Source organism: Eurosta solidaginis, chromosome X (genome assembly GCF_040869045.1).
Source record: "Eurosta solidaginis isolate ZX-2024a chromosome X, ASM4086904v1, whole genome shotgun sequence".
NCBI classification, from domain to species: Eukaryota; Metazoa; Arthropoda; class Insecta; order Diptera; family Tephritidae; genus Eurosta; species Eurosta solidaginis.
In genome coordinates, this window is record NC_090324.1 from 96628226 (window position 1) to 96643441 (window position 15216).

The 15216-nt window shown below is 37.3% G+C and overlaps 1 pseudogene; it reads right to left on the reverse strand.

The window, feature by feature from the left end:
• Window positions 1-3464: 3464 nt before the first annotated feature.
• LOC137235064 (DNA-directed RNA polymerase II subunit RPB1-like) lies at window positions 3465-14330 on the reverse strand (annotated as a pseudogene).
• Between the last annotated feature and the right edge of the window lie 886 nt (window positions 14331-15216).

The window sequence follows — 15216 nt, forward strand, 5'->3', positions numbered from 1 at the left end:
TTTACTGCTACAAAAAAAAAATTTAAAAAGAATTTATAACAAATTTATCCATACTTGAAATTTTGCTGAAATCCGTAAAATTTCGCCTTTCTTCAATTCTTAAAAATAATTGCTGCAGTATATTATTTGGACTATTAATCGTTTTCTTAATATGTTGCATATAATTTTCGAATTTATATGCTGAAAAGTTATCTAGTGGACGGAACTGTTTAACGCAATCAGTTAAATGTAAAATCCCGTGAACATTAAAGCTAACAAAATCCGCGCCGTATAATTCAGCACACACTCTAACAAATTCTTCTAACATTTCATTCGCGACATTGGATTCTACTCTACAAGAATTCTCACAAGAGAGAAATCTAATACCGCAATGTTAAAGCAAAAAGTGAGAATACAGGTTGTCTGGAATACAGTCTTTTAAAACGAACATACCTGAATACAATAAAAATTGGCGGTATTCTGTTGACTTCCAGCTTTTTACTTGATCTAAATCTCGGCTGCGTCTAGGGAATTCAGAGGGAACGTAACTGTTTAGAAACTTCAATTTTGCATTCATTCTTGTTACATTTCCTCTTGTAACAAGTTTTGCAAGTAGTTTCTTCATTACTCCCAAGTCTACTAAATGCATAGGTTCTAAAGGGAACTGAGAAACCATGGCAATATTTACGGATTCTAACACATTTTCATTATCTTTGAATTGATCTAGATGATGTTGTATATCTACTCTATTCTTAAAAGAGTTATCTGTTCTGGGTTCTGCTACAACTTAAGAAAAGCTCATCCTAGCTCCGAACGTCTGACCTATTTGTTCACATTTAAGGTAGATTCTTGCCCCTGTGTGCGACTTGACACCAGTTACAAAAGATCGTGCTGGTGAATCGCAAGTGAAAACCCTTATATGAAATTTTTTTAAAACTTCAGCGGATCCTACCTTTACTCGGTTCTGACGTAAATTATTTACTTCTGCGCAAAATTCCAATAAAAAACTATTTGCGTCCGGTGGCTTACTCATTCTTGAGTAGCAAGCGATGAAAAAGGGCCTTGACTTGGGAAACTCTACTACGTGGCCTAAAATTGGCCATAATGCCCTATTAGAACTTTTGCAAATTTTCTGTCCGTCTATGCCTACATGTATGGAAATCCGTTCCAAGTCTTGTAAAAAATTAAATTCTTCAAATTCGAAACTGTGTTGTTTTCCAAAATATAATAGCTCTCCCTCGGGAAAAGGTCTAATAAAAACTGCTTCCCTACTTGTCCCATAACTGTTCGGCGCCCTCCAAGGAACGTAAAAGGTCGGTAAAGCTGATTTGTGTTGTTTTTTGCCGGATCGCCCAACCTTTCAACGCTGATCGTATTCTGTCTGTCAGTCTTAATGTCTCCTCCAAACTTTCTACCAACTCATCTTCGTCAAATAAAAACCTCTCACTGTCGCTATCGCTATCGATATATTCTTCGTCAATATTTCAGTCAAATGGGCTCCACGTTGGGAAATGGCACATCATTCCTTGCTACTCTGAGAATAAAAGCATCCCTGCTAGTAGATGATACATCATCACTGCCAACTCTAGAAAATTCGTTTAAGCCTATAAGATTCCTTAATCCCTGCTAGTTGATGGTATATCATCACTACCTACTCTAGAAGATTCATTAAGGCCTATAAGTACTTCCCCGCTAGTTGATGGTATATCATCACTACCTACTCTAGAAGATTCGTTAAGGCCTATAAGTGCTTCCCTGTTGATGGCATATCATCACTAACTACTTTAGAAGAGTCGTTGAGCATACGAAACTTGTTTACAGTTTCATCATAAACTGCCTTCTCCTTCCTCAAAAGTTTGTTAAATATTTTCCTGTTATATAAAAAAGATAAAAATAACTATGATTATAATAATGAAAATAAAACAAGTAATATTATTAATAATAATGATAAGAATAATAATAACAATAATAATAATGGCTAATATAATAATATTTGTGATAAAAATTGATAGGGCCGATTTCACCAACTCGACTAAGGCTAAAACTTAGTTGCAACTTAAGTTAGCTTTGCGGATTGCCAGATTTGCGGCTTAGTTTTGTTTCGGTTTCACCAACTTAGTTACTAAAACCATTTGACATATAACAACCCTATCAGCTGTTTTATACATAGTAGTATTTTTGGCTACGTTTTAATAACACGCCACCCACTGAATTTGAAGTATTGTCAGTTACGGTGTCAGTTGGTTTTGGTCATTTTTTAATTTTTTTAAAAATAAAATTGCAATATGTCACGGAAATGCACTTTTAATGCATCTGAAACCAACAAATTATTGGAAATGTGTGGTAAATATGCGCGAATAATCGAAGGAAAAAAAACCGAGTGCATCAGCGTGAAAAATATAGACGATGCTTGGGAGAAAATTGCGCAGGAGTTCAACGCAAGTAACGAAATTTATCGTGAAAGCAAAGAACTAAAAAAAATATAAAAATATTAAATTTGCTGCAAAAAACAAGGCAGCTGAAGAGCGTAGGGCGGTTTATGTAACTGGCGGCGGTCCTGCTACACCGCAGACTTTGTCATGTGTGGAGGAGAGGATGTTGTCCATGTTAAATGGCAAAGAGATGGAGGTTATTTCGAATACTGCCGATTCAGATGCCCCTAATGAAGATATTTATGGTAAATTGCCTAAAGTTTTTATGTAGTTGTTTGAGTACTGATTTAGACTTTTCCAGCGGATAAAAACGAGGAACTTCCACAGCCGAATGTAGAAACGCCTGTACCCGGTCCTGCCACACTGCGGAAGAAGACGAGCACACCACTGTGGACACCTCAAAAACAGTGTGACAAAAATGCTAAAGTCACGTCCTGGGAGCATTTGGCTTCAATTAAAAGTAAATGGACAGAAGCCAAATTGCAGGCAGAGGTTTCTTTGGCGAAGAAGGAAGAAGAGAGGGTGGAGCTTCAAATGAAGTTTATGCGTGAGAGGCATGAGATAGATATTCTCCTATGCAATGAGCGGCAAGCGGTTGCGATGGAGATATTAAATTTTAAATTACAAAAACTTAAATTGGAACTTAAAAAATTAAATAACGCGTGAAAGTCGCGCCATCACGTTAATTATACTTGCTTTTTTATTTTAAATTGGTGAATTGAGTTTAGTTAGGTTGCAGATGCTCAATGTAGGAAAAGCTCACTTGGAAATCATGAAAGGTTCGTTGTGATATCATTAAAGACCACAGTTAAAACTTAAAGTTCGAAACTTTAAAGCATAAAATGAGATAGAAGTAGTTTAACTATTTTACCTTTATATTAAAAGTCCAACGACATGGACAACTATTGGAGACGACCCGTCATAACTTGCCAAAATAATTAACTTCAAATATCAAATCAATTTAAAAAATCAAAAAAATGCCTTTTAGATAATTTAATGATGTAAAAGCAAAAATCAATTAGCAATAACATAAAGAGATCTCATAGATGTAATTTAAAAAACTAAGTATACAAGACTGTAAATAAATAAATAAATAATACGTATGCGAAGTACTAATTTATCTGCATTATCATCATTGGAAATACAAAATACAATTCAAATCAGTCACCAAAAACAGCATTAATCCTTTCAGCAATTTGTTCCTTGGTTAATTTCTTATCTGCTATATGTACGTTTACGATCAAATTCAATACGTAATAGCCATTGTGAAATGCGTGTTGGGTCAAAATCGGGCATTTCATAGTAAACATTCACGAATTCTTGATCCTCTGAAATCACTGTTCGCTGTGGATCGGGATCATAGTAAATGGCCGTGTTAGCTGTTACTTTACGCAATGTGGTGTGTTCTAAACGGCACAGCACATTCTTTGCTTTCTCAGCATATCGTGCAGCACCGCCTCTGAAGAAAACAGTTAGTGAGGAAGCCTTTAGTTTATTTTGAAATGTTACGTTCATCGATGATACACTAGCAAAATGGAAAGTGTTGAGTGTCATCTACAATACAAATAAAAATTAAGTAAGGCAAATATTTATCAACACACCATAATTACGAACTTGTGTAGCAGGTTCACCCAAACTATGTGCAGCTAAAGCGCCCACCATTTCACCAGGATTCGCTTGTGCTTGCTGAAAACGTGTTTCAATCTCTCCAATCAACCATTCAAACGCTTCAGTCGATAAACGAAACTCTTCTGCTACATATTTCGTGCAAAGCGTCGAACGTACCAAACATTGAAACAGTAGCGTAGCATTCTCATTAGCCTGTTTTGCCAAACGATCATTACCGACCACAATAACACAACGTTGTAATAAATCATGCACGCCACTAATAACGCACAAAGGCGACAGATCGGTTGGCATGCGTTTGTTAATATGCAAGATTTTCGGTACATTCCAAATCATGCGTTGCAAATTACACGGTAATACGACCTACTCAATTATAATAAGTTATAACATAAGTTTTTGCTTAATTAAAAAGTAAACAATGTGTTTTACCTTCGAATCACTATTGGGGAAAATTTCACGCAGCGCTTCACGATCGCGACACAATTGATCCCATTCAATTTCCAATTCGGGCAATGCATTACCGCTTTCGCTCAACTCTTTTACAACATCATCTGTAAAAACTTTACGCATATAACGTTCATTTGACCAATCAAATTTGAATCTTTTTTCTAATGCTTTATTCGTTAGATTAACGGTAGGTAGATTTTGAAATTCTATTGTTTCACCAGCCAAACCATCTTCGCCATAACGCAACTGAATCAGTTGACCTACAGAGTTACGTACTGTGCCATCATAGTTAACCATAACAGACTCCATAGCCTTAATTAAACGACGTTTAACCAGTTTCAGCAGTTTTTACAGCAGTATGGATAAGACCTTCACGACCACCCATAGCGTGAAAATAGAATTCGGATGGCGTCAAACCGGCAAGGTAATGAATTTTCTACGAAACCATGTGACTCCGGACCGTAATCGTAATGGAATGTGGCAAAGTACGTTTGCGAAAACCATATTGTATACGTTTACCCTCAACGTTCTATTGACCCACACAAGCAATAACCTGTGAGATATTAATATTGGAACCTTTAGAATCCGACACCACCATAGCCATTAAATTATTATACCCGGTAGGCGATTTCTTAGGAGAACCACCAGTTTTGTCACGAGCATATTTTGGTATACGATTTACTTGATTTTCGAAAGTTTGACGCAAAGTATTACCTTTAAGTGAAAAATAAGTTTAAGAGATAAAAAGAAAATGTATTGCACGTGAGATAACGCTCCAGGTGTTGGTCCAACTCCATGTTGTGCGCTTTTTGAATACCGTTAATGACATCATCTTTGGCTTTCTTAATTGCCATCTGCATTATAAGTTTGAGGATCACCAATTGTATCACCAATGTCGATACTGTGACCTTCCAATAACAACCAATTGTTAATAACAGCCTGAATATTACCGTAGAAACGGGCAGCAATTTTAATTTATAGGTATATTAATCACCATCAAAATCAGCATTATATGGTGATGTGCATGACAAATTCATACGGAATGTTGACCAAGGCAGCACTTTGACATGATGTCCCATCATACTCATTTTATATAGTTTAGGTTGACGATTGAAAATAACTAAATCATCATCGCGTAAATGTCTTTCCACTTTATAGCCACATTGTAAATGCAAATCTGAAGGTTAAGGATGGAAACGCAAATCTATACGCTTACCATAATCACGTAAAATATATTTAGCGAAAGGATATTTACTAACTCTTGCATGCGATCGATATTGAATGGTGTAACCAATTCTGAAAATGTTAAATTTTGTGCAATTGAACGTGGCACACCGTTAGCTTTAATAGAATGCATCTGTGAAGAAATAATACAATTTATTTTAAAAAGAAAATACAGAAATGTATTTCTACTTACGTTCTCCTTTAGGAATATCAAAGGCTTTTGTTGACTTTAAGGGTGTTTTCATTATCGAGTTGCTGCTGTTTGTGATTGGCCGCAATGCCATCGAATATAGTGTTGTTATCAATCGGTTGCTGGAAGTTTTTTAGTTTTTGAAATGTTGGCGCGTAGTACTAAATTTGGTTCGGTAACCATTATGCTGGAAAGTATCGATATCACCCTGACGGGTTACATTTGGATGCAGAATTTTCTCTTCCACTAAATATGTTCGCTCATGGCCATGGGTGACTACCATTGAAAATATGTATTAACAAGTAAGGAAGGTTAAGTTCGGGTGTAACCGAACATTACATACTCAGTTGAGAGCTATGGTGACAGCATACGGGAAAATAACCATGTAGGAAAATGAACCGAGGGAAACCCTGGAATGTGCTTGTATGACATGTGTATCAAATGAAAGGCATTAAAGTGTATTTTATGAGGGAGTGGGCCATAGTTCTATAGGTGGACGCCATTTAGGGATATAGCCATAAAGGTGGACCAGTGGCGACCCTAGAATTTGTTTGTACAATATGGGCATCAAACGAATGGTGTTAATGAGTATTTTAAAAGGGAGTGGGCCTTAGTTCTATAGGTGGATGCCGTTTCGAAATATCGCCATAAAGGTGGACCAGGGCTGACTCTAGAATGTGTTTGTACGATATGGGTATCAAATTAAAGGTATTTATGAGGGTTTTAAAAGGGAGTGGTGGTTGTTGTATAGGTGGTCGCCTTTTGGAGATATCGCCATAAAGGTGGACCAGGGGTGATTCTAGAATGCGTTTGTACGATATGGGTATCAAATGAAAGGTGTTAATGAGTATTTTAAAAGGGAGTAATCCTTAGTTCCATAGGTGGACGCCGTTTCGAGATATCGCCACAAAGGTGGACCAGGGGCGACCCTAGAATTTGTTTGTACAATATGGGCATCAAACGAATGGTGTTAATGAGTATTTTAAAAGGGAGTGGGCCTTAGTTCTATAGGTGGATGCCGTTTCGAAATATCGCCATAAAGGTGGACCAGGGGTGACTCTAGAATGTGTTTGTACGATATGGGTGTCAAATTAAAGGTATTTATGAGGGTTTTAAAAGGGAGTGGTGGTTGTTGTATAGGTGGTCGCCTTTTGGAGATATCGCCATAAAGGTGGACCAGGGGTGACTCTAGAATGCGTTTGTACGATATGGGTATCAAATGAAAGGTGTTAATGAGTATTTTAAAAGGGAGTAATCCTTAGTTCCATAGGTGGACGCCGTTTCGAGATATCGCCATAAAGGTGGACCAGGGGTGACCCTAAAATTTGTTTGTACAATATGGGTATCAAAAGAAAGGTGTTAATGAGCATTTTAAAAGGGAGTATTCCTTAGTTCCATAGGTGGACGCCGTTTCGAGATATCGCCATAAAGGTGGACCAGGGGTGACCCTAGAATTTGTTTGCACAATATGGGCATCAAACGAAAGGTGTTAATGAGTATTTTAAAAGGGAGTGTGCCTTAGTTCTATAAGTGGACGCCGTTTCTAAATATCGCCATAAAGGTGGACCAGGGGTGACTCTAGAATGTGTTTGTACGATATGGGTATCAAATGAAAGGTGTTAATGAGTATTTTAAAAGGCAGTAATTCTTAGTTCCATAGATGGGCGCCGTTTCGAGATATCGCCATAAAGGTGGGCCATGGGTAACTCTAGAATTCGTTTGTGCAATATGGGTATCAAACGAAAGGAGTTAATGAGTATTTTAAAAGGGAGTGGGCCTTAGTTCTATAGGTGGACGACTTTTCGAGGTATCGCAATAAAGGTGAACCAGGGGTAACTCTAGAATTCGTTTGTGCAATATGGGTATCAAACGAAAGGAGTTAATGAGTATTTTAAAAGGGAGTGGGCCTTAGTTCTATAGGTGGACGAATTTTCGAGGTATCGCAATAAAGGTGAACCAGGGGTGACTCTAGACTTTGTTTGCACGATATGGGTATCAAATGAAAGGTGTTAATGCGTATTTTTAAAAGGGAGTGGTGGTAGTTGTATATGAGAAAGCGTTTTCCAGATATCGACCAAAATGTGGACCAGGGTGACCCAGAACATCATCTGCTGGATACCGCTAATTTATTTATATATGTAATACCTGCCAAGATTTTAAGTGTTTTTATTTCGCCCTGCAGAACTTTTTCATTTTCTTCTACTTAATATGGTAGGTGTCACAACCATTTTATAAAGTTTTTTCTAAAGTTATATTTCGCGTCAATAAAACAATCCAATTACCTTACCATGTTTCATCCCTTTTTTCGTATTTGGTATAGAATTATGGCATTTTTTTCATTTTTTGTAATTTTCGATATCGAAAATGTGGGCGTGCTCATAGTCGGATTTCGTTCATTTTTCATACCAAGATAAAGTGGGTTCAAGTAAGACGTGAACTAAGTTCATTAAAGATATGTCGATTTTTGCTCAAGTTATCGTGTTAACGGCCATGCGGAAGGACAGACGGACGACTGTGTATAAAAACTGGGCGTGGCATCAACCGATTTCGCCCATTTTCACAGAAAACAGTTAACGTCATAAAATCTATGCCCCTACCAAATTTCAAAAGGATTGGTTAATTTTTGTTCGACTTATGGCGTTAAAAGTATCCTAGACAAATTAAATGAAAAAGGGCGGAGCCACGCCCATTTTGAAATTTTCTTTTATTTTTGTATTTTGTTGCACCATATCATTACTGGAGTTGAATGTTGACATAATTTACTTATATACTGTAAAGATATTAAATTTTTTGTTAAAATTTTACTTTAAAAAAATTTTTTTTTTAAACTGGGCGTGGTCCTTCTCCGATTTTGCTAATTTTTATTAAACGTACATATAGTAATAGGAGTAACGTTCCTGCCAAATTTCATAATGATATCTTCAACGACTGCCAAATTACAGCTTGCAAAAGTTTTAAATTACCTTCTTTTAAAAGTGGGCGGTGCCACGCCCCTTGTCCAAAATTTTACTAACTTTCTATTCTGCGTCATTAGTTCAACTCATCTACCAAGTTTCGTTGCTGTATCGGTCTTTTGTAATGAATTATCGCACTTTTTCGGTTTTTCGAAATATTCGATATCGAAAAAGTGGGCGTGGTTATAGTCCGATATCGTTCATTTTAAATAGCGATCTGAGATGAGTGCTCAGGAACCTACATACCAAATTTCATCAAGATACCTCAAAATTTACTCAAGTTATCGTGTTAACGGACGGACGGACGGACGGACGGACGGACATGGCTCAATCAAATTTTTTTTCGATCCTGATTATTTTGATATATGGAAGTCTATACCTATCTCGATTCCTTTATATATGTACAACCAACCGTTATCCAATCAAACTTAATATACTCTGTGAGCTCTGCTCAACTGAGTATAAAAATTTTGTTTCGCATTAAAGGATATATGAATATGCTAGGCAAGCAAACTATACTTTAATATTGCCTTATTATTGTGAAGTTATAACCGAGCAAAATATGTATCAATTATTGTTCTTCTGGTATGGTCAATTCGAGATCGCCCTTCATTTGAGCGATTTGGCGGAACTGTTAAAACATTAATTACAGCGTCGTTAACTTCAGGTGAAAGTTGTGGGGCAGATTTATCATTAAAGCGAATGCAAACATTATGCAATACTGCTGTTCCTAAAATGATGTAAGGAACTCTAGTGACTTTCATTCGAATGCCCATTGATAGCACAGGAAATCTACGTTTCCACACACCATATGAGCGCTCGACGCAATTACGTGTTCTGATATGCGACTCATTATACAAATTTTCTGCTCTATTTGTACAATTTGAAAGAGGTGTCAACACGACGCTCGAGTTTTCATAGCCACTATCAGCAACAATTAGGCCATTCTGGAACTCCCTATATAAGTAAATTATGTCAAGATTCAACTCCAGTAATGATATGGTGCAACAAAATACAAAAATAAAAGAAAATTTAAAAATGAGCGTGGATCCGCCCTTTTTCATTTAATTTGTCTAGGATACTTTTAACGCCATAAGTCGAACAAAAATTAACCAATCCTTTTGAAATTTGGTAGGGGCATAGATTTTATGGCGCTAACTGTTTTCTGTGAAAATGGGCGAAATCGGTTAATGTCACGCCCAGTTTTTATACACAGTCGTCCGTCTGTCCTTCCGCATGGCCGTTAACACGATAACTTGAGCAAAAATCGATATATCTTTACTAAACTCAGTTCACGTACTTATCTGAACTCACTTTATCTTGGTTTGAAAAATGAACGAAATCCGACTATGACCACGCCCACTTTTTCGATATCGAAAATTACGAAAAGTGAAAAAAATGCCATAATTTATACCAAATACGAAAAAAGGGATGAAATATGGTAAGATAATTGGATTGTTTTATTGACGCGAAATATAACTTTAGAAAAAACTTTATAAAATGGTTGTGACACCTACCATATTAAGTAGAAGAAAATGAAAAAGTTCTGCAGGGCGAAATAAAAAACCCTTAAAATCTTGGCAGGTATTACATATATAAATAAATTAGCGGTATCCAACAGATGATGTTCTGGGTCACCCTTGTCCACATTTTGGCCGATATCTGGAAAACGCCTTCACATATACAACTACCACCACTCCCTTTTAAAACTCTCATTAATACCTTTAATTTGATACCCATATCGTACAAACTCATTCTAGAGTCACCCCTGGTCCACCTATGGCGATATTTCGAAAAGGCGAACACCTATAGAACGAAGGCCCACTCCCTTTTAAAAATACTCATTAACACCTTTCATTTGATACCCATATCGTACAAACAAAGTCTAGAGTCACCCCTGGTCCAGAAAGGCCCACTCCCTCTTAAAATACTCATTAACTCCTTTCGTTTGATACCCATATTGCACAAACGAATTCTAGAGTCACCCCTGGCCCACCTTTATGGCGATATCTCGAAACGGCGTCCACCTATGGAACTAAGGATTACTCCCTTTTAAAATACTTATTAACATCTTTCATTTGATACCCATATCGTACAAACGCATTCTAGAGTCACACCTGGTCCATCTTTATGGCGATATCTCGAAAAGGCGTCCACCTATAGAACTAAGGCCCAATCCCTCTTAAAATACTCATTAACTCCTTTCGTTTGATACCCATATTACACAAACGAATTCTACAGTCACCCCTGGTCCATCTTTATGGCGATATCTCGAAAAGGGGTCCACATATAGAACTAAGCCCCACGCCCTTTTAAAATAATCATTGACACCTTTCATTTGATACCCATATCATACAAACAAATTCTAAAGTCACCCCTGGTCCACCTTTATGGCGATATCTCGAAAAGGCGAACACCTATAAAACGAAGGCCCACTCCCTTTTAAAAATACGCATTAACACCTTTCATTTGATACCCATATCGTACAAACAAAGTCTAGAGTCACCCCTGGTCCACCTTTATGGCGATATCTCGAAAAGGGGTCCACCTATAGAACTAAGCCGACGCCCTTTTAAAATAATCATTGACACCTCTCATTTGATACCCATATCATACAAACAAATTCTAAAGTCACCCCTGGTCCACCTTTATGGCGATATCTCGAAAAGGCGAACACCTATAAAACGAAGGCACACTCCCTTTTAAAAATACTCATTAACACCTTTCATTTGATACCCATATCGTACAAACAAAGTCTAGAGTCACCCCTGGTCCACCTTTATTGCGATACCTCGAAAATGCGTCCACCTATAGAACTAAGGCCCACTCCCTCTTAAAATACTCATTAACTCCTTTCGTTTGATACCCATATTGCACAAACGAATTCTAGAGTCACCCCTGGCCCACCTTTATGGCGATATCTCGAAACGGCGTCCACCTATAGAACTAAGGCCAACTCCCTTTTAAAATACTCATTAACACCTTTCGTTTGATGCCCATATTGTGCAAACAAATTCTAGGGTCACCCCTGGTCCACCTTTATGGCGATATCTCGAAACGGCGTCCACCTATGGAACTAAGGATTACTCCCTTTTAAAATGCTCATTAACACCTTTCATTTGATACCCATATCGTACAAACGCATTCTAGAGTCAACCCTGATCCACCTTTATGGCTATATCCCTAAATGGCGTCCACCTATAGAACTATGGCCCACTCCCTCATAAAATACTCTTTAATGCCTTTCGTTTGATACACATGTCATACAAACACATTCCAGGGTTTCTTTCAGTTCATTTTCCTACATGGTTATTTTCCCTTATGTTGTCACCATAGCTCTCAACTGAGTATGTAATGTTCGGTTACACCCGAACTTAACCTTCCTTACTTGTTTTTACTCAAGTTATCGTGTTAACGGACGGACGGACGGACATGGCTCAATCAAATTTTTTTTCGATCCTGATTATTTTGATATATGGAAGTCTATATCTATCTCGATTCCTTTATATATGTACAACCAACCGTTAACCAATCAGTGAGCTCTGCTCAACTGAGTATAAAAACAAGTAAGAAGGTCTAAGTTCGGGTGAAACCAAACATTACATACCCAGCTGTGCAATTGAAACGCTGAAGTAGCAGTGGCTTTCAGGCACTTTTGTTCATTTGCAAAGCAAATATAATTTCTTTAACGGCTTTTGATTTACGGCTTTTTAAACTTCCAAATTTTCTTCTTCTAAATGTGTGTTTTGCCATGCCCATATACCAATCTTTTTGGGAATTTATGTTTTGCGTCATAAAACAAATCCACCTAGCAAATTTCACTACCTTGTTATTGAATTATCTCATTTTTTCCATTTTTATAAATTTTCAATTTTGAACAAGTGGGCGTGGTTATTGTCCGTGGTTATCGTCCGCGCAAAACACTTATGTTCACAATTTTTTTTGTGGGTACGACAACATTACAACAACCACATGAAAATCGCCAACTTCAACTGCAAATATCTGCGAACTGAGATAACATTTTTATTTTCCGCCTTCGGATTATTATTTTCGAGATTAATACGCGTCTTTTGATACCTCTCTCGATATTTTTGGTAGCGTATTAGCAGTCGACCCTTCAACTAGATTTTTACTCCGCTGCAAGGATCTGCTGGGAGGATGACAATTTGTGGGAGGGACGCAACAGATTAAATGGGATTACACTGAAATGACAGCCGGACAGAACCGGCTGCCTTGGGAAGCGTTTATAGATTAATATAGAGATATTGTTTTCCAATTACTATTGACGCATATTCACCTGGGGAATTGATTTTAACATGGGTGCAGTCCATTGCCCCAATTACACGCGGAAAAATTGCCTTTTCTTTAAAAGCACCCTGTGTTTCCAAGCGCTCCTGTTCCGTTTGAGGAAATTTCACAAAATCTGGTCGCAAGGATGCTAGATGGTAGGAAACTAGCGTAATTGCACGTGAGGCACTTGCTTTTGAAACTCCGGAAAGGTCTGCCACAATTTGCTGAAAAGATCCTGAAGCATAGAACCGGAGTGCGATGAAAAACATTTGATGTGGCTGCATTGCGTTGTTGCTGTAAACGAAGAAGTAATTTAGGGCAACATTTATAAAATATGATGCAAACTTACCGTGCTCCAAGATAAATTTTGTCTTTTATTAAGGAAAAAAAAAAACAAGCAGCATCTTTGCACATACGAAATCGTTCGCGAAAGTCAACATCGTCATAATGAAGAAAAAAGTCAGGACGCTCTTTAATTTTTCTTTTTCGTCGCAGCACGATTACCTGCAGAGCTTCAAAGTCGCTGTTGAAAGTCGAGAATAAGCCAGCTGACAGGTAGGCTAATTTGCGACTTAGTTAAGCATTGGTGGTGAAACAGAAAAATTAAAAAATATGACTTAACTAAGTTAAGTCGAGTTGATGAAACCGGGCCATAATGTGGTGTTATTATTATTCTTATGCCTACGAACTGGGACCATTACCGACTAACTCCTATGCCACTCTGTTTATTTGTTGCACTACGTATGGATAGGATTTTACTGTACTAATTTATACTCTAAATAGATGAACTGAAAGATTTACACCCTAAATGGAGAGATGTATTTAATGATGGGTAAAAGGATCTACGAAAATATAATAATTAACGGTTGGCATACATTACTATCTTTTATAAAAATTATGTATAGTAGAACATGTATATACGGGTTCTTCAGCCGTCATAAAACCATTTTAAATTTGCCGTTCACGATAAACTTCGATGGCACGTAGGACACGCTTTTCATATCTTTTCAGATGTTTGAGTAAAGCTTTAGCGTAAAGAAAACGCTTTCCACACACTTTACATTCGCAAAGATTTTCGCCAGTATGTGTCATTTCATGCATTTTACAAGCATCCCATTTACCAAACGTTTTCCCACAATACTGACATGCATAGTCCTTAATTTTCTCTTGCACAATTTTTACATGCATGCGTAAATTGTGGCCATTAGCCGTAGTAAGTAAAACCTTTGCGACATGCTTCTTCCGTACACTTGTAGGGTAGCTTGTCGTTGTGGTGACGCATATGCTCGTCATAACGTTCCGTTTTTCTAAATTTCTTTTGGCAAATATGGCATTCAATACATTTGGCCGAATTATCGTCACCTACTTGTTCAACACGCTTAATTGTCTTTGTTTTCTTCTTCTTTAACATTTCATCGAATGCTGTCCCATCTAAGCCATCTTCGATAATACCTTCCTGTCGTCGTAAAGCTTTTTTTGATTGGCGAGATTTCAGTAAACGCGCTGCCAGCTGTTTTTCATCATCACCATCGGCACTGCTTCTGTTCGTTTCATCTGTCATATCGAATGGTTCAAAATCTCTTGTGTCATAAACATCAAGCGAGTAATTCGAGATTCGAGAATATCGCGAACCTTACGAGCAATTCGAAACTCGAGAATCTCGCGAGAAGGCGAGACTCGCGAGAAATCTCTTCTTGAACATGTTCGAGAAATCGTAAGCTCTAATAATAATACTCAAAGATAGGAAGTAATTAGGTAGGTACTAGTCATCACATTCCTCATCAATCAAGGGTGTTGGTCTAAAAAATAAAAAAAAAAAACGTGGGTCACGTAAAATTTCTATTGATAATCAACCGCTCATATCTTTACAAATGATATTTTCATATATGTATAAGAAAGACTAACTGAACCTTACATAGGTAATATAACAGCCAACTGTTCCAACTGCCAACTCGCAACATCGCAACATCTGTTTTTTCTTTATTATTCTTTGACTTGAATTCGTGTGATATAGACGTAATTGACAGGGCAGACAATTTTGCAGAGATAACGTATTTTGTAAATAAATGGAAGT